Source organism: Episyrphus balteatus, chromosome 3, assembly GCF_945859705.1.
Source record: "Episyrphus balteatus chromosome 3, idEpiBalt1.1, whole genome shotgun sequence".
Taxonomy (NCBI): domain Eukaryota; kingdom Metazoa; phylum Arthropoda; class Insecta; order Diptera; family Syrphidae; genus Episyrphus; species Episyrphus balteatus.
In genome coordinates, this window is record NC_079136.1 from 116,326,745 (window position 1) to 116,346,829 (window position 20,085).

The 20,085-nt window shown below is 35.6% G+C and overlaps 1 long non-coding RNA gene across 1 annotated transcript in view; it reads right to left on the reverse strand.

Annotated features, from left to right (window-relative positions):
• Positions 1-821: 821 nt before the first annotated feature.
• LOC129914385 (uncharacterized) overlaps positions 822-20,085 on the reverse strand; it is a 50,538-nt gene continuing 31,274 nt past the window's right edge. Inside the window, exons 2-3 of the long non-coding RNA XR_008772180.1 lie at positions 1,033-1,179; positions 822-946 (exon numbers count right to left, since the gene is read on the reverse strand). This is a non-coding gene — a long non-coding RNA (uncharacterized LOC129914385). The remainder of the gene's footprint in view (positions 947-1,032; positions 1,180-20,085) is intronic.

A 20,085-nucleotide genomic window follows, 5' to 3' on the forward strand; every position in this document is an offset into this window, starting at 1 on the left:
AATAAAAACATATTTTATTTTCCATCATCAGACATAATTTTTTTTATTTTGGGGCCTCTGAAAAATTATTTTTAGAGCCTCAAAATTAAGTGCTTAGAGGCCCCTAAAATATAATATAATTTTTTGGAGCCAAGAATTAATAGGTATTAGGGCTTCTGTTCTGAAGTAATATTCGGAATGCCACCAATAACGTAATGTTTTTATTTTGGGCATTGATGTATTTATGTTGGGGCCCCTGAATTTATATTTAATTTTTCATTTGATTGTTTTGAACTACTTTTGAGGATCCTCAAATAATATTTTTGTATTATTTGTGGTGGCAAAGATTTTTCAAGTAATATTTTTTGGGGCCCTAAGATTAAATTATAATTTTTCTTTTAAAAAAGCAGTTTATTTTTTTGGGGCCCCTGGGGTAACCTTTTTTTAAAATCAATATACATATATTGTGTGGCTACCAATGCCTTATACATTACACTGAATGACATAATTTGTCTCCCTGGTTACTTCGTAACTCAATTTATGCTAACAGTTTCCTTCTCTGCATTGTCTCCAGTGGGGGCCCTGGGGTCGTTCGGGGGCCCCGGGGCACCGCCCCGCTTGCCCCAAGGGAGTGTACGCCCCTGCTAGCTGTGTAGTGATTAGCTGAAGCTTATAAACCCTCTTCAAAGCAGCAGGTTAAAACTTGGTTTGAAGTAGCTTTAATAAGTGAACGGCGACCTTACAAAATCTAGATTCATCTTCAAAAGCAAGACCGTGCAACCTTATTACGATACTTTATTTATTAAATACAAATTCCTCTACAAAAAAAGAAGAATGAATAAAAGGACTACTACTTCATTTGTCATTCACTTTTTTTCCACCAGTAAAATATCCTTCTTTTTTTTCGTTATATTGCAGGAACATTAGGGAATAAAAGGCTGTCGCATGCCATTTTTTCGAGTGGATCCTTTAAGTGGCGTATATTATATAGAAAATAATAATAATAAAAAAAAAACAAACAAAAAAACGGCAAGCTGGCTTGAGATGACTTACCAAAATGACCATAGCTACTGTCGCCACTACACACCAACACAGTTACAACCAACAACACCAACGCCAAATGCCATTGCGCCTTCATATTGGAACTGATGTCACACAATCCTTATTATTGTCGTGGTCTTTTGTGCGCAAATTGAAATACTGGAAACAAATAAAGAAAAATTGAGATTCTTTTATTTCTTTTGTTTGGCTATTTTTTTTTTTTTTTTTTTTTTTTTTTTTGTATACGAACGAGTATGTAGTTTTTTTTTTTTTGGTTTGAAGCTTCGGCACGTTGGGGACGACAATAATAACAGAAGAAGAATGGCGGATTAAGTAATAAAGCGTTTTGGTCAGTCCTTCTATTGTTTGTGGTGACAACTGTTTGAAAAGAAGATAGAGAGTCAAGGCAGGCATAAAGAAAACGACGCACATAGGGGTATTTACCAATTTTAGGCGGACAAAATTATTTTTCCGGTTTATCTTCATCACTAAGGTATTTAGTACTGGCATAAAGTGTTTTAAGTGTTGATTTCAACGAAAACATTTTTCTTCCTAAACCACTTTTTGATCAAACAAAAAAGTGTCAAGAATGGATCCCAATGGTTTGTTAAAACGCTTATAAATGGAGTTCTATTAATGGTATCGCCAAGATAAAGGTCTTAAAATTTAGGAAAAATCATAAGGATTCAGGTTCTGTAATTCAAAAAGTTGAATCTTTAAAAAAACTTAAAATATGGATACTGAATACAAGGTAACCATTTTTCAAAACCTAAAACCTTTAAGAAGGGCAAATGTGTCGAAGTTGCACTTAGTTGCACCTATTTTTTACAGATTCAATTAAATAAAAGTTTAACCTTTAGAAAACATAAAATTTTATCACACAATAATGTGAAATTGTATAACTTATCTCCTTACTAACACAGAAATTTACTTTTTTTACGATTAATTTATATTAAGATTCAACATATCACTTTTTTATTTATAAAGTAATACAACATTTAGATACAACATCTAGTAGACAGTTTCGTATCTCCTTATCAATATTCCATAAAAACTTTTTTCTAAATCCACTTAAAAAAAAAAGTACTTACTTAAGCACAGACGGTAAATTACAAAAAAAAATTAATTTAATCTTTGGGCTGAAAACTTTGAACTCTAGACCGCTGCTGTTAGTCACCTGAAGTGATAATCAATTTTAAAACTATAAGAAAATGCTAAGCAAGTTATCTACTTTTAGTAGGATGTTGATTTTTTACGTTTGGATCAGTTTAAAATTTCGTGTTTTGTCCGCCTAAATTGACTAAATACCCCTATGTGCGACGATGAAGAAAATGAGAGAGAGAGATAGAGAAGTGTCACTTTTGTCTGCTTTTTTTCTTATATTGAAACCTGGTTTTGAAGTGATTTAAGAAGATTCTTAGTGACCAAAAAAAGAAAGAAAGGAAGTTAGATAAGTAGGTAGGTATTGGGGTATTGTTGAGGCGCGAAGCTTTGTTATTTAACAAAGGTACTCTCGAAATCTACAAAAAAAGTGAAATTCTTTTACATCCAAATGACCCTCATAAGGTTATTCAGTGGAGGGAATCTTTCATTGATAAAATGGCGCCCAATGTGTGTTGTTTGTGATATTCAAGATTGATATTTTCTACGCATGCTCTTATATGGGAATAAGAAAAACTAAAAAAAAAACTAAAGTGGCGCCCAACGTAAATGCATATTCAAAAATATGTGTCTTACCCAATTAACAGCTTCGATAAAGGTATTACCGAAGCTAAATTTCAGCTTATGTTAAACTTTAGTAAGGTTGTTGGGCATGGAAAAAGGAGAACGCTATCTAAGTAATACCCTTTATAACAATGTCCTCATAAGATCTAATAGAAGCTTTAAGGAAACTTTACCGAAGCTCTACAGAAGCTTTGACATTTGACAGATAGTTTCGGAAGAGCTTGTATAGCTTTTTAATACAAGTCTTATCGAAATTATAGAAAAAAAAAGAATTTTCCAAAAAGTGTTCGAGCTAGATTATTCAAAATAAAAACCAAAGATTAAATACAAAACTTGTTAATTGCTTCTATAAATTCATTAACCAAACTTATTTAAAAAACTAGCTTTCTTCGGTTGAGTTTCTTTAACAGTAGATATTTAAACAACTTATTTGAAGTTCTTAAACAAGTTCAAGGTTTTATAAGCAATTAAATTCTGAAGCAAGCTATATAAAAAGTATAAAAAGTTGTACCTGCCAGATTTCAATTTATAGAAGCTGTTGTGTAAGTTGGGTAATGCATAATTTTTTAAATCAGAGATTGAAGATTTGTTACTCACGATCTCATATGGAAATACAAAGAAAATCCCAGTTTTTCAAACAAATACCAAACAAATCGTTAATTGGCGCCCAACGTTTGGCAATAAAATCAATTTTCAGAAAACATCTTTAAATGGGTATTTAATTTGAATTAGCGAGTCATTTCAGATTTAAGTGCATTCATAATCCTTTGATCACACGAAAAATATAAAACTCGCGTTGGGCGCCAGTTAATTAGCAAAGGCTTAGAGTAAACATTTTCGCTATTTATTGTTTAAGTCTTTTTTTTTTTAACAATAAGAAAGCAAAACACGTTTATCTTTTCATCTGTCAATTAGCATCTGCTCAACATAATTCCGTTAACTAAACTAGAAAAAAAACTAAAAAAAAACAAAATCCACAATTAGTAAAAATGACGGATGACATTCTGTGGCATATTTTGCATCCTCACACATTGGTTTTTTATTTAAAATGACTTTTTATACTAATACATTAATGTCAACTCATTAAAACATTTTGATCCTTGAATTCCCATCAAGCGTCAACTCTTGACAAAATTTTTGTTACCCAAACTGCAAAATAAGGATAATTATATCCGTCCTAGCTTTAGCTATCTGTCTTTTTTCTTTTTTTGGGTGATGAAAAAGATGAGAGACAACATAAATTTATCTCGAGAATAATAATTAACTAGGATATGAAAAAGTTCGTCCTTTATTCTGTTGTGTTCGTTTTTTTTTTTTGTATTCTCATATTTGTGCCTAAAAACTTTTAAGTTGAGGAAGGTGATGGGAAGTCCTTTCACCTGAGTACCATGTTAAGTATTTTTTCTACCTCACTTTAATAGAAAAAGAAAAAACTCGAAGGTAATAAAGTGAAGGAACTGCGATGCTTCTTTGAAAAAAGTTACAAGGATAATACACTTGATAATGTGAATGCAACGATATGATCCCAATGAGAATCTATTTTAACAAGGAAATAATGTTGAATAATATATCTATACCTACACATTTATTTTTTTCAATTTTCAGCAACAGCACATAGTAAAGCAAGTGATGTATAATTTCGTACTTGCGAGATATTTTTTTTTCAAGTGGCACTTAATATGCGTGTGCGTTAATTTTCCACTTGAAATCATCGTTATAATGTTGAGAAGTCCTTATTATTTGTTATATCATCATACATATTTTTTTATCTCTGCATATGTGTGTTTATTATTTTTTTTTTTGTTATGGTAAGGATGAGAAACTTTTGTAATAATGAGGTGGGTATCTTTGTATGGGTGAATATTTTTCTTTTAATTTCAAGACGCACAAAAAAGTTTTATATTTTTCAATTAAGAAATCCTTTCTCAACTCATTTTTAGCTGTAGTGACAAGGGTTATAAAAGTTTTTCGTTTCCTGGTGTTTTTCAAGGTGTATGGATTCGAATATGATATTTTTTTTTAGTAGATCCATGGAGGTTGCCTTTGTGAAAAATATACAAAATGTGTTGAAGAATATTTTAGATTTTAATTTTTTGAGAGCATCTGCTTGAAGAAGGATTTTTTGTTTTTTCAAGATTGAAATTTAATTAGAATTTTAATAGAATTTTCTATTTTTTTTTTTTTTTGTAAACAACAAATGCTGCTTAAAAAAAAATTGTTTTTGTTATTTTTTCTTCTTTGTTTTTTTTTTTTTAAACTGAGAAAATATTTAACTTCATAAGGAGTTTTCATTCTGCCAATAACTAGTCTCTCATCTTATAGCTCCAACTTTTTTCAAACGAAACATTTTTTTTTTTTAAATGGCGCCCAACGTAAAATCTTTAATACTATATAAAGTAAAAGAAACCTACGTTTTTCCACTTAATCACAAAATCAGTGTCACCGAATATGGTTTATCATTGTGAATACAGAACTACCTACTTGTTTTTGTTCGAAATGGCGCCCAACGTGAATTTTTTCTTAAATTTTCAATTTCTCTAAGGAATGATAGAGACAAGTGAAGAAGTTGGGAACCTAAAAAACACGGATCTTAATTAATACTTGGAACTATTTTGAGGTGTTCGTCGTGTCACTTAAAATCTTAGTCATAAGATGCTTTAATTGCTGAACAGAAAGAATTGACAGTCTTAAAATGCAAATAACAAATTTAAAGTTTTTAAAAATTAAATTGAATTCAATTTGAAAACTCCAAATTTTCCTACACCTATACAAAAACACCCTTTTCCCATGTCAAATAGAACATTTATACAAAAGTTCTTTAACTTACACGACACGAAAAATTATTTCTCTCCATTGAAAAAATAAACAACCTTTCACATGAAAAAATTGTAAAGACTCGTTTAGTTCGTAATTCCTACCAATGATTTTGTGAGACTTATCGCGTATCTTTCTCATTTCCCAACAAAACACCCTTTCATGTAAAATATTTTCATTGATATAGTTATTTTCTGTGGTAATCGTAAATAAAATATTTTTACACATTTCTATTAGTGTATCATTTTTGTTCTTTTGGTACCATGTAATTTGAAATGAAAATCTTAAAAAAGAACACCCTTTGACTAAGAATCATTTTCCAAATTTAATAATTTAACATCGAAAAACAAAAAAAAAAAAAACATTGAAATTATACCACCGTCCATACAGAAACCCGAAATATTCATTGGGCGCCATTTTAAAAAATGAAATACTTTAAAAAAACTAAAAATAAAAGTTCAAATAAAATTAAATCACTTTTCTTAAGTACCTATTCAATAGAATATCATTGGCAATTCAAATCCTTTATTATTATCCTTAGAAAATCATTAAATTTCCAGTTAAGTCTCTCAAAAAGCTTTTATCCTTTACTCTCTCTCTCTGATGATGACAATTATAAAACTACTATGATACTATAGGGACACTTCCCCTCCTTTTATGTTAAAAAAGAAACCCTTTCCCACTCATGAAATCATTATAATCTACAAAAAGGAAAATTGATATCCTCAAATTATTCTCCTTAACATTCCAATTTTAATTCGACGAAAAATTTCCGAGAAAAAAATAAATATACATATTATATTCTTTTGTTTGGTGTCGAACAAGTTGTAGAAACAAAAGAGAATATAGAGAATTACCATACGAATGACGACAATTGCGAGGAATGAAATTCCTCTGGTACAAATTGAATGAATTAGCTATTGTGAGTGTTTGAGGATGTGGACAAGGACATACACAAAGAAGAAGTTAAAACAGATATCCTTTTTTTTTTTTTTTTTTTTTTTTTAAAGTAGGTTTTGGGTGTGGTGTGTATGGAAATAGACAAAAAAAAATGTTTGTTTTCAATATGCTCTTGACACACATACATACTTTTATGTGCACTGTGCTGGGTCTTGTCCTAGCTCAACAAGCACTTTCTCTTCAACCATTCTCTGTTTTGTTCTTTATTCTGATTTGAGTCTCATTCACTTTTGGAAAATGGACTTGTGTGTTGATATGCTAAAATCCTTGTTTTTTGTTCGGTGTCGGTATATACCGTTGTATAGAAAATGCAAATTACGACAATGACTCCGATGAGTGTCAAGTTGATGTTTGTAAAATGTTTTCAGAAATTAAATCGCTTGTGCTTTGTGTGTGGAGAGAGATGAGAGATTTTTAATTGAAATTTAATTAGTATAAATTAGTGCAGAATAACTTAAATTTATATATTATTCAAATTCAAAACAAAATTTTTGGAAGGTTTTGCTTCTAAGATATAAAATAATATTTTATTTAAGTCTACAAATGTATAAAAACCAATATTTAGCATTTGATTAGACAAATACATATATAATAACTTAGTTATCGCACCAGTGTATACAATTATGTTAGTAACAGAGGCGGCGGAAGAGGTGTGCGGAGTGTGCCCCCGCACACGGCCCCGCGCTTGGAGGGACCCCGCGGGTGCCAAATGAAAATGTCTTTATTTATGTATAACAATCAAACAAAAATAAATAATTGAAATTGGCTTGTTTCCACTCGATAGAAAAAGAAAATTAAACAATTTAAAATTATTGTTTAACTTTTTTTTTTCTAAAGTGAAGCACATATTTAGTTAGCAAGCAAATTGGATTATCTAAAATGTTTGCCTTAAGATTCCCAATTCAATTTAAAACATAATGAAATGTATAGGGTAGGGCGAGGAGGTTTTGACACGTTAACGGACATGTTAAAAATTAAGAACTTCCTTTTATAAATAGCAATCTTTTTACATAAAATGCTTTTTATTAAGGTTTAAGCTCATTCAAAAACAAATTTTAGTAAGTAAATTACTAACCATATCAAAGTTTATTGTAAATTAGTAAATAAAGGAAAAGTGATGAAACATCCTACCTTGTAGGAGGTTCCGACTTTTAAGTAGGATGTTTCATCATGCCATAGGTGGTTCCGTCAGTTCGAAAAATTACACGGTGTAACACTCAAAATATACGCGGGCGGAGACCTATCAGGTTTTGTAGAGCTAGTCGCACTGAATACGAAACGGTATTTGAAAATCCCCTAACACCCCCAAAATCTGGAGTTACGGGCAAAAAACGGTTTTTTGGACCTTCATCCATTGAAAAAATTCTAGCTTCGACAATTTTTTACCCATTTTCGATTTTTTTACAGTTTCTGATAGAAGATAAATATACTTTTTTAACAATGTATAAAACATGTAACTCGGTTAAACCACTTAGAATTTATAAGCTGTCAAAGTTCAAAAATTCAATTTTTTTTGTCATTTGCCCAACTTCGGCATCAATTTAAAGTATATGTTTTCAAAACAACATGCTATTTAAAAAATATATTCTAAAACTATATCTATTTCCCAATTGATCGAGGTATTTTTTATGAAAATCACTTCAAAATTGGCTTAGAAAAAAAAAATTTTCGATTTCAACCCAGATACAGAAATTGGAACTTTTAGGTATAGAACAAAAATGTTGTTTCGGCACGTAGTAGGATAAGTTGGGCGCCAGGATTTGATGAAAGGTTTTTGTAGAGGAGCTCAATACAAACATTTTTTTTCTTTGGGAGGGGGGTCTATCTCCCCCCGTTTAGGTGGGAGGGGGCATTTTTCTAAAAAAAAATTATCAAAATAAAAAAAAATTATTAAAAAACAACGGCAACACTTACAGTAATAAATGATACCATTTCCAAAAGGCAAAATTGTGCATTTAATTCTAATTTTTAAATCAATATAATATTCCCAATAGTTTTTGAAATAATCGATTTCAAAGTTAAAAATAGGGGAACAAATTTTTTTTAAAACTCATTTTATACTATTTTTGTCCAGACTGTGAATTTTAGTAAATAAATTACTTAAACAGAAAACTGCCTCAATTGATTCCTTATCGAACCGTGAAAACTATATGTTTCTACGTCTTCTAGTTTTTGAGAAAATTGAAAAATAAAAACAAATAAAAACAAAAAATATTTTGAAAAAAGAAAAATCTGATAAAATAATTTTTCAATTTTCCCAAAAACTAGAAGACGTAGAAACATATAGTTTTCACGGTTCGATAAGGAATCAATTGAGGCAGTTTTCTGTTTAAGTAATTTATTTACTAAAATTCACAGTCTGGACAAAAATAGTATAAAATGAGTTTTAAAAAAATTTTTTTCCCCTATTTTTAACTTTGAAATCGATTATTTCAAAAACTATTGGGAATATTATATTGATTTAAAAATTAGAATTAAATGCACAATTTTGCCTTTTGGAAATGGTATCATTTATTACTGTAAGTGTTGCCGTTGTTTTTTAATAATTTTTTTTTATTTTGATAATTTTTTTTTAGAAAAATGCCCCCTCCCACCTAAACGGGGGGAGATAGACCCCCCTCCCAAAGAAAAAAAATGTTTGTATTGAGCTCCTCTACAAAAACCTTTCATCAAATCCTGGCGCCCAACTTATCCTACTACGTGCCGAAACAACATTTTTGTTCTATACCTAAAAGTTCCAATTTCTGTATCTGGGTTGAAATCGAAATTTTTTTTTTTCTAAGCCAATTTTGAAGTGATTTTCATAAAAAATACCTCGATCAATTGGGAAATAGATATAGTTTTAGAATATATTTTTTAAATAGCATGTTGTTTTGAAAACATATACTTTAAATTGATGCCGAAGTTGGGCAAATGACAAAAAAAATTGAATTTTTGAACTTTGACAGCTTATAAATTCTAAGTGGTTTAACCGAGTTACATGTTTTATACATTGTTAAAAAAGTATATTTATCTTCTATCAGAAACTGTAAAAAAATCGAAAATGGGTAAAAAATTGTCGAAGCTAGAATTTTTTCAATGGATGAAGGTCCAAAAAACCGTTTTTTGCCCGTAACTCCAGATTTTGGGGGTGTTAGGGGATTTTCAAATACCGTTTCGTATTCAGTGCGACTAGCTCTACAAAACCTGATAGGTCTCCGCCCGCGTATATTTTAAAACCTCATTTTTGTAACACCGTGTTATTTATCGACGAATCACCAGGAACATAAGAAATTCAAATTAGGGGCCTTTTTGGCTAACCACACAATAGGTGGGGGCCCGTAACATTTATTGGGTTCTAAAAATAAATAAATGAGGAGTCAGAAAAATTCAATCTCAAGAACTCTAGGTAGTTATGCTCATTTGACGTGCCAAAATTATTTTTTTTCCTCCTACGAGTAAATTTTTGTTGCAATAAAATAGTAGTAGCGCTTCAAGTTTGCTTAAGCCATTTGAGAAATTAAAAAAAATATCTTTTTTAATTTGCTTTGTCATTTGAACGTTTTTTAAAATATTCAAGCTTTTGTAAAAAAAGGGGCTCCGGTGAAAAAAAAACGCTCCACAAAGTTTTAAATCTTTCTTCATTGGTAAAACGAACCAGAAGTGCACTTATTAAACTTTAAATTGATATAAAAACTGGCCGAAACAAGGTACAAAATGTTGAATACCTAAGGTAAACAAAAATAAAAGTAAACTTACATTGTCTTACAAAGAAAAATAAAGAGCAAAGGGGCCCAAATTTAGTTTTGCTCCGGGACCCCAGCAGCTAAACGTAGCCTCTGCTTCTAGCATGGCTAACTTATCAAATGTCTTCTCAGGATAAGGATACCTACTTTTTTATTTTTTTTCTTATTTTCACTGAAAGGTTATACAGGTTTTAATATGAAAAAAGCTAAAACGTACTATAAGAATAAAATAATAATGTTCCTACATTTTGACTAAACCTCCTACGCAAAACATGCCGAAACCTCCTTCAACACAAGACAATTTATAAATTTATTTAGAAAATTTACACATTGATACTCACGTTAAATGAATACAATTATTAGAATACTATTATTTACCTAATTTATTTATCAACAAATCGCATTCAAAAACTTAAAACAAAAAACGTATCGCTTAAGAACTCACCAAGAAAAATTACATCTGCACTTCACAAAAAACAAAATACGAAATAATTTGTTGCGCAATTAGGTACAGTAATTGAACAAAATAAAGGAAAATAAAATTATATACATACTTCGAGGCGTTAAATATAGGACGTAATCGTTTCAATCAAATTTAAAGGAAGGGAGAAATTTGAGTTTGATGAAACCTCCTCCTCGCCTTACCCATACATTTTTTCTTACAAAATCTCAGTGATAAAAACTTTTTTCTTTTTTTTCTATTTTTCAATTTTGTAAAGGTATTTAAAATTGGATAAAATAATTTTTTGTATAGAGCTTAAGAATGGGCCAACTTTATTTCCTGTACAAAATTGTTTTCTCGCTATGGCTCGCAATTAATATATACTGTTTACACTTTGTACCAATTTAAAATTAGGACTTAGAACTTTTCTGGGGTCGAACTACGGCATACGTTCGTTAACGTATGGTTGCTATGTGTCCCTTTCTTTTTCTGCTGATTAAATAGAGAGAGCAATAGTCAAAACGTTAACGTATGATCGTAATCGTGTGCGGTGTTTCGACCCCTGTTTTCCGCCGCCAATTTGTTGATCTCCTGAAAAATGATTAAAAAGGACAATCTTATTAAGTGGAATTTTTCGCTTTTCGAAATCCCGTATTCGAACACGTTTTGCGGAATCATTGATGTTTTAAAATACGGAGGGATTCACAATCCACCAAACTTTTCCCGTTTTATATCAACAATTTCCCTCAAAGAAAAATGTGAATAATTTATGTATTTATTAATTATTTCTTAAAAAACAAATATTAAATTATTGATAAGTATATCTAACAGAGGAAAGCAAACATCAACAAAAAAAATTCCCATTAGGCATTATAACTTCATTGAAAAACTTCCAACTAGATGATGAATAAAAACAAACGTATTCAGGAGATTCAGGAGTAATGTGCCAAAAAGCTAGAGCGTGTAGGTTAGGTCGAGACAAGAAAAAAATCGTATGGGAGGGGGGTCTATCCCCCCTCGTTTAGCGGAGAGGGGCAATTTAAAAAAAAATTGACTTATTTTGGAAAAAAAATTATTAGAAATCAAAATCAATACGTGCTATACCTTTTTGTAAAGCCAAAACTATATTCTCTTACAAAAATTTTAAACAAAGCCATAAAATGGAACAGTTTTTGAAAAATTAATTTTTAAAATCAAAATTTTGAAAAAAAAATTGGGAAAAAAAAATTTCAAACTAATTCTTTTCAAAATTTTATGTAATTAAGTACTAATTTAGTTTTTAAAATTCGATGCTCTTATTTATTTTAAAACAAGAACAGAAAACCAGATTCAAAAATCTTTGCTGCCGGGTACAAAGGGGTTAAGCCAAAAAAATCGATTTTCGGACTTTAGTCAGTTTTTTTTTTCTATTTCGTTTGGTCCTATCGCCAAAGCTCTAGCGTATCTCCTTCCATTAGAAATGATGTGGTACAAAGGGTTTAAGTCAAATTTTTTTTAAATTGTGTGGTACTAAGGGCGTAAGTTGACTTAACTCCTTTATTTTTGCGTTTATTTTTAATTTTTAAATGAAAAATTTGATCCTAGGGCGTTAAGTCAAGAAGAAGACAGAAAACGAAAAACTATTTTTCTATGGTATTATATTATTTCAAAAAGAATTCTCACATTTGGTAATTAATCACATTGATATTTCCAACCTTCTTTTATAAATTAAACTTTGTTATCAATGTAAACAAAGATTTTTCTTGACATAACACCTTTGGACCAAGTTTATTTTTGAAGACTAAATGGCTCTAAAGTGTTAAGTCAACACAATTTTTTTTAAGAACTGTCATTTTTTGCTTAACAGCATATGGATATTAGAAAAGATTTTATAAATGATGTTTCTGCATCATTACTTTTTCAAAATAATCGTATTCAGATTTACAAACAAACATTGAAACTTCAATTTCACTTTTCTCAAAATCACCTTTTCTGATTTAACACCTTTGTACCCGGCGCCAAAGAAATATCTTGTCAGTTTCGAGAAATTAACAAAAACCCAAAAATTCTTTTTTCTAAAAAAAACCTCTTTATTTTCTGTTTTTACGTGGCTGGACTTGTTGATAAATTAATTTACGAAACATTAACCACTAGCCAATTATTTTTTAAACATTCAGACTTAAATAAGGATGCAATAAAGTGATAGAGTATTGGATTCACCCTGAGTTGATCAACTTTTTTCATTGATAACACCTGAAAACTTACCTGAGAATTTTTCTTTTTATGTCTGGGGTGCTCGCCGCCCCATACGATTTTTTTCTTGTTTCGACCTAACCTACACGCTCTAGCTTTTTGGCACATTACTCCTGAATCACCCTGTATATCTTCCTGCATCTAGAAGGGAAAGCCCCTTGGTTTTTTCCGGCCTCTTTTTTTAATGGAAATCATAAGCAAGTGATTTTAAAAAACAATAGTTTAAAGAAAGAAACAATTTCCTTCTTCCTACTGATAAATTTTAATGTTGTATGTCAATATAGCACTCAGCGATATTACAGGTTGTTTGAAAAGTGTCAATTTTCAAATTTTAAGACTAACGTGAGACTAGCCTAAACACATTCTTAGAACCGTCAAATAAAGAGGTTATGCAGTTATTTGCGTTTTGCCAATAATAAGATGAGATGGATTTATTCCCTTTTTCCAATTATTGATTCAATTGATATTTTTATATTCTAAAAAAGAAGCCGAGAACAAACTGGCAAAAACAAGAATTTTATTTATTTAATCCGTTAATAGAATAACGTTAGAATTTAAAACTATTTATGTACATACAATTTTAATAATAAAATTTTACCTAAAAAATAAATAATAACTATAATATGTTAAAAAAGTTTTCTTTAAATGTTTTGCTTTTGACATTGTAGTTTACAGATGAGATCAAAAAGTAATATTTATTGAAGACTGAAATCAATTGATTTAATGGGCTATTCACACCATAGTTTGTTCTGCTGAAAATCGGACATAAAGGCAATTGTCTTCTTATGCTAGTTTGACTATAGCTGAAATTTAGACGACACAGAGTTGATGGACATATTATTGAACCATTGATTAATTTGACAATAAAACAAAGCTGAATATATTTTCTATGTTGTAAAAGTGAAGGGAGTCTGTGAGAATAGGGTGGGTGTATGGATCTTTGGGACCATGGAAGAAAACGAAGGCAAAAACGCAAAAACCTCCTCTGTATACCTTCAAGTCTATTTATATGAACAGAATAGTAAGGAGACCATATTACGCAGCCGTATTCAAGTAGGGTAGGATGGTATAAGAGTGCGCGGTTGATAAGAGTGCGCAAAGCGATTTTCTACGGTTTGAAAGGGAATATAAGACTGAATGCACTTATTTTGGAAAGATCTAAGTGAGTTTGATCTGCTGTCAAAATTTCATGCAAATGTGTTTGTAAACAGAGGTGCTAGTTAAGTTTATGTTTTTTAGCACTTTTTTTTCCAATTTTTCTTGCCAAACAAACTAAATTTTCCGCTTAACAACAAAAAATAACAATAAACAAAGTATGGGACATTGAAAAGTCAACAAAAAGAAACATTTGAGGAACACGTAAGATTGGTCATAAAGTGCATTGTGAAATACATATATATTCTTCGATTATATTTCTGGACGTGTAAGAGTGCGCACCATGATGATGTATAAGAGTGCGCGGGTTAAAAGAGCAGTAAATGCTATCCAAGGCTTCAAAATAACTGGCATTTGTCCATATACCAGCAAACAGCAGCTAGAAAAAGCAATTCCAACCAAAAAGAAACCAAATACAAGTTTTACAAAAAACAAGCGAATGAAAGTAACTAGGAAATATTGAAATTTTCTCGGAACCATTAATCGAAGACTAAATTGATTGTTCCTCATGCAAGGAGTGATGGATTGAAAAATACTCTGTTTATTTAAAGATAGGCAGTTTTATTTGCAACTTTTGTGCGAACTTACACCTGTACGCAGCTGCGCACTCTTACAAACTAAGCCGCGCACTCTTACACAATAGGATGTATAAGAGTGCGCAAATGACCTAACGTGGTATTTTGTTTATAACTTTTGAATTAATACATTTTTGTTACCAGTTTTAAGTTTTTTTGGTTGCTTTGATTATAAACAAAAAACTATTGGTATATAAAAAAAGTAGTTAAATTCTTTTTGTTATTGTTTTATTTGGTGTTTTGTCTAAAATGCGCACTCTTATACCACCTTACCCTACAGGTCTAACAAAAGAAATATAAAGAAGCTTGAGGACATAGGGATCACAGAAATCACGAGAAAATCGTTTGATAAAACCATGAATCTTATTAGCTTTTTTTACTATAAAGTTATAATGGTCAGTAAACGTCAACTTAGTGTCAAGAATAACTCCTAAATCAGAGAACTCGGAAAGTTTACAGAGAGAAGAAGAATCTAAAATATAATTATAAGTTATAATTGTTTTTTTGCGTGAAAAACACATAGTTTTACATTTGTCTATATTCAAATAAAGTCGGTTAATATTGCACCATTCTCTAAATCTATGTAGATCTTCCTGAAGCTGTGAGCAGTCATTAATTGAGTTTATAATTTTGAAAATTTTAATGTCATCAGCGTAAATTAAAACAGACGAGTTTTTTATAATGGATGTTATGTCATTTATGTACAAAATAAATAAAAGGGGACCTAAATGGCTACCTTGTGGAACACCAGAGTTGACATGAAATTGGTCCGATTGCTCATTTCTGAAAGTAACAGTATAACTTCTATTCTTTAAATATGACGAAATCCACAGTAAAAATTTGTCATTAAATCCTAAGGCCTTTAGTTTGTGGACTAAAGTCTTGTGGCACAATTTGCAGTCTGTTTTAAAGTTAGGAGCATTTTTCACTTCTAACGTTCCCACAGGCTTGAGGGTGAAATGCCAAGCTTCGATCCGGCAGACCTCCCAATTTTGAAAGAAGATGTTATAACCTTTATTTTGACATCACTGAGTCATTAATTTCTATTGTTATTAAACATTTGCATAACACCTTTTGTCTAATTTTTCCTTGTATTGTAATGATTTTAAAAATACTTTGTATAAATAAAAAAAAATCGTTGATGAACGAATTAATTTTTTTTCTGATATCTACATACATATATTTAACGAATCTTATTTATATAAAAAGTTTAAAAAATTAAATCAATTTGAAATTTAAGAACAAGTTCGTGAAATCGAGTCGTGCATTTTGTTTTTCATCTACATTGATATGATACACCTATAAGTTTATTATAACAATTTTTTACTTGAACTTGGACGGAATATTTGATCCTTTTTTTCAAAATGATAGTCCAAAATTTACTCTCTCACACGCCTCATTTTGGTCTAGCGCCGCCTCTGGTTCTACGCATTGTACTTTTGAAATAAAGGTCTCTAAAGAATTGTGATAAGATTGCTGAACGAATATAAACAAAAAATTACCAAAGTTTTTTCGAAAAATGTAGCTTAGATTATACAAATTGTTTTTGTTTTTTTCAAAAAAAAAAAAAAATTTACACCCTTATACCTACCAACGTACGAAAAATACTTTAAATACCAAATATACGAAACGTATCAAATACATGAAATATACGAAATGTACGAAACACACGAAACATGCGAAAGTAACGAAACATGCGAAACACAGGAAACATACGAAATATACGAAAAATGCGAAAAATACGAAAGTAACGCGTAACGATATTATTGATGCGGGTACTAGTATCAAAAGTAACGTATACATGCGGGTACTCATTTTGTCGTTACTTTAGGGTTTTTTCCTTTTTTTTTCAAGTGACTTGTGAACCCTTTAAAACTTCTTCGATCGATCGGAAAATTTTTTGCAGTTATTTAAGTTCCAAATGGCACCCATCCTGTCTATGTATATCAAAAAATAGGACCACTTTTTTTTACTCCACACTAGCGTTCACATCATTGGGGCAGCAACATAAAATTTAATCGTTGTGCAGCGTTGTGTCGCGTCGTGTCGCGTCGTGTCGCGTTGTGTCGCGTCGTGTCGCGTTGTGTCGCGTCTTGTCGCGTCGTGTCACGTTGTGTCGCGTCGTGTCGAGTCGTGTCGCGTTGTGTGGTGTTGCGTCGTGTCGTATCGAGTTGTGTCGCGTTGTTTCGCGTTGTGTCGCCTCGTGTCGCGTAGTGTCGCGTTGCGTCGCGTTGTGTCACGTTGTGTCGCGTTGGGTCGCGTCGTGTCGCGTTGTGTCGCGTCGTGTCGTGTCGCGTTGTATGGTGTTGTGTCGCGTCGTGTCGTGTCGTGTTGTGTCGCGTTGTGTCGCGTCGTGTCGCGTCGTGTCACGTTGTGTCGCGTTGTGTCGCGTCGTGTCGCGTTGTGTCGCGTTGTGTCGCGTTGTGTCGCGTCGTGTCACGTTGTGTCGCGTTGTGTCGCGTCGTGTCGCGTTGTGTCGCGTCTTGTCGCGTTGTGTCGCGTTGTGTCGCGTTGTGTCGCGTCTTGTCGCGTTGTGTCGCGTCGTGTCGCGTTGTGTCGCGTTGTGTCGCGTTGTGTCGCGTCGTGTCGCGTTGTGTCGCGTTGTTTCGCGTTGTGTCGCATTGTCGCGTTGTGTCGCGTTGTGTCGCGTCGTGTCGCGTTGTGTCGCGTCGTGTCGCGTCGTGTCGCGTTGTGTCGCGTCTTGTCGCGTTGTGTCGCGTCGTGTCGCGTTGTGTCGCGTCGTGTCGCGTTGTGTCGCGTTGTGTCGCGTTGTGTCGCGTTGTGTCGCGTTGTGTCGCGTCGTGTCGCGTCGTGTCACGTTGTGTCGCGTTGTGTCGCGTCGTGTCGCGTTGTGTCGCGTTGTGTCGCGTTGTGTCGCGTTGTGTCGCGTCGTGTCGCGTCGTGTCGCGTCGTGTCACGTTGTGTCGCGTTGTGTCGCGTCGTGTCGCGTTGTGTCGCGTTGTGTCGCGTCGTGTCGCGTCGTGTCACGTTGTGTCGCGTTGTGTCGCGTCGTGTCGCGTTGTGTCGCGTCTTGTCGCGTTGTGTCGCGTTGTGTCGCGTTGTGTCGCGTCTTGTCGCGTTGTGTCGCTTCGTGTCGCGTTGTGTCGCGTTGTGTCGCGTTGTGTCGTGTCTTGTCGCGTCGTGTCGCGTAGTGTCGCGTTGCGTCGCGTTGTGTCACGTTGTGTCGCGTTGGGTCGCGTCGTGTCGCGTTGTGTCGTGTCGTGTCGCGTTGTATGGTGTTGTGTCGCGTCGTGTCGTGTCATGTCGCGTCGTGTCACGTTGTGTCGCGTTGTGTCGCGTCGTGTCGCGTTGTGTCGCGTCTTGTCGCGTCGTGTCACGTTGTGTCGCGTCGTGTCGAGTCGTGTCGCGTTGTGTGGTGTTGCGTCGTGTCGTATCGAGTTGTGTCGCGTTGTGTCGCGTCGTGTCGCGTTGTGTCGCGTCTTGTCGCGTTGTGTCGCGTTGTGTCGCGTCGTGTCGCGTTGTGTCGCGTCGTGTCGCGTTGTGTCGCGTCGTGTCGCGTTGTGTCGCGTTGTGTCGCGTTGTGTCGCGTTGTGTCGCGTCGTGTCGCGTCGTGTCACGTTGTGTCGCGTTGTGTCGCGTCGTGTCGCGTTGTGTCGCGTTGTGTCGCGTTGTGTCGCGTCTTGTCGCGTTGTGTCGCGTCGTGTCGCGTTGTGTCGCGTTGTGTCGCGTCGTGTCGCGTTGTGTTGCGTTGTGTCGCGTCGTGTCAAGCAACATGCGTCATGGAACATACAACATGCAACATGTAACATGTAATTGTGTCGCGTCGTGTCGCGTTGTGTCGCGTTGTGTCGCGTCTTGTCGCGTTGTGTCGCGTCGTGTCACGTTGTGTCGCGTTGTGTCGCGTCGTGTCGCGTTGTGTCGCGTTGTGTCGCGTCTTGTCGCGTTGTGTCGCGTCGTGTCGCGTTGTGTCGCGTTGTGTCGCGTCGTGTCGCGTTGTGTAGCGTTGTGTCGCGTTGTGTCGCGTTGTGTCGCGTCGTGTCGCGTTGTGTCGCGTTGTGTCGCGTTGTGTCGCGTCGTGTCGCGTCGTGTCACGTTGTGTCGCGTTGTGTCGCGTTGTTTCGCGTTGTGTCGCGTTGTGTCGCGTCTTGTCGCGTAGTGTCGCGTTGTGTCGCGTTGTGTCGCGTTGTGTCGCGTTGTGTCGCGTCTTGTCGCGTAGTGTCGCGTTGTGTCGCGTTGTGTCGCGTTGATTCGCGTCGTGTCGCGTTGTGTCGCGTTGTGTCGCGTTGTGTCGCTTCTTGTCGCGTAGTGTCGCGTTGTGTCGCGTTGTGTCGCGTTGTGTCGCGTCTTGTCGCGTAGTGTCGTGACACGTCGTGTCGCGTTGTATGGTGTTGTGTCGCGTCGTGTCGTGTCGTGTTGTGTCGCGTTGTGTCGCGTCGTGTCGCGTCGTGTCACGTTGTGTCGCGTTGCGTCGCGTCGTGTCGCGTTGTGTCGCGTTGTGTCGCGTTGTGTCGCGTCGTGTCACGTTGTGTCGCGTTGTGTCGCGTCGTGTCGCGTTGTGTCGCGTCTTGTCGCGTTGTGTCGCGTTGTGTCGCGTTGTGTCGCGTCTTGTCGCGTTGTGTCGCGTCTTGTCGCGTTGTGTCGCGTTGTGTCGCGTCGTGTCGCGTTGTGTCGCGTCGTGTCGTGTCGCGTTGTATGGTGTTGTGTCGCGTCGTGTCGTGTCGTGTTGTGTCGCGTTGTGTCGCGTCGTGTCGCGTCGTGTCACGTTGTGTCGCGTTGTGTCGCGTCGTGTCGCGTTGTGTCGCGTTGTGTCGCGTTGTGTCGCGTCGTGTCACGTTGTGTCGCGTTGTGTCGCGTCGTGTCGCGTTGTGTCGCGTCTTGTCGCGTTGTGTCGCGTTGTGTCGCGTTGTGTCGCGTCTTGTCGCGTTGTGTCGCGTCGTGTCGCGTTGTGTCGCGTTGTGTCGCGTTGTGTCGCGTCGTGTCGCGTTGTGTCGCGTTGTTTCGCGTTGTGTCGCATTGTCGCGTTGTGTCGCGTTGTGTCGCGTCGTGTCGCGTCGTGTCGCGTTGTGTCGCGTCTTGTCGCGTTGTGTCGCGTCGTGTCGCGTTGTGTCGCGTCGTGTCGCGTTGTGTCGCGTTGTGTCGCGTTGTGTCGCGTCGTGTCACGTTGTGTCGCGTTGTGTCGCGTCGTGTCGCGTTGTGTCGCGTCTTGTCGCGTTGTGTCGCGTTGTGTCGCGTTGTGTCGCGTCTTGTCGCGTTGTGTCGCGTCTTGTCGCGTTGTGTCGCGTTGTGTCGCGTCGTGTCGCGTTGTGTCGCGTCGTGTCGTGTCGCGTTGTATGGTGTTGTGTCGCGTCGTGTCGTGTTGTGTCGCGTTGTGTCGCGTCGTGTCGCGTCGTGTCACGTTGTGTCGCGTTGTGTCGCGTCGTGTCGCGTTGTGTCGCGTTGTGTCGCGTTGTGTCGCGTCGTGTCACGTTGTGTCGCG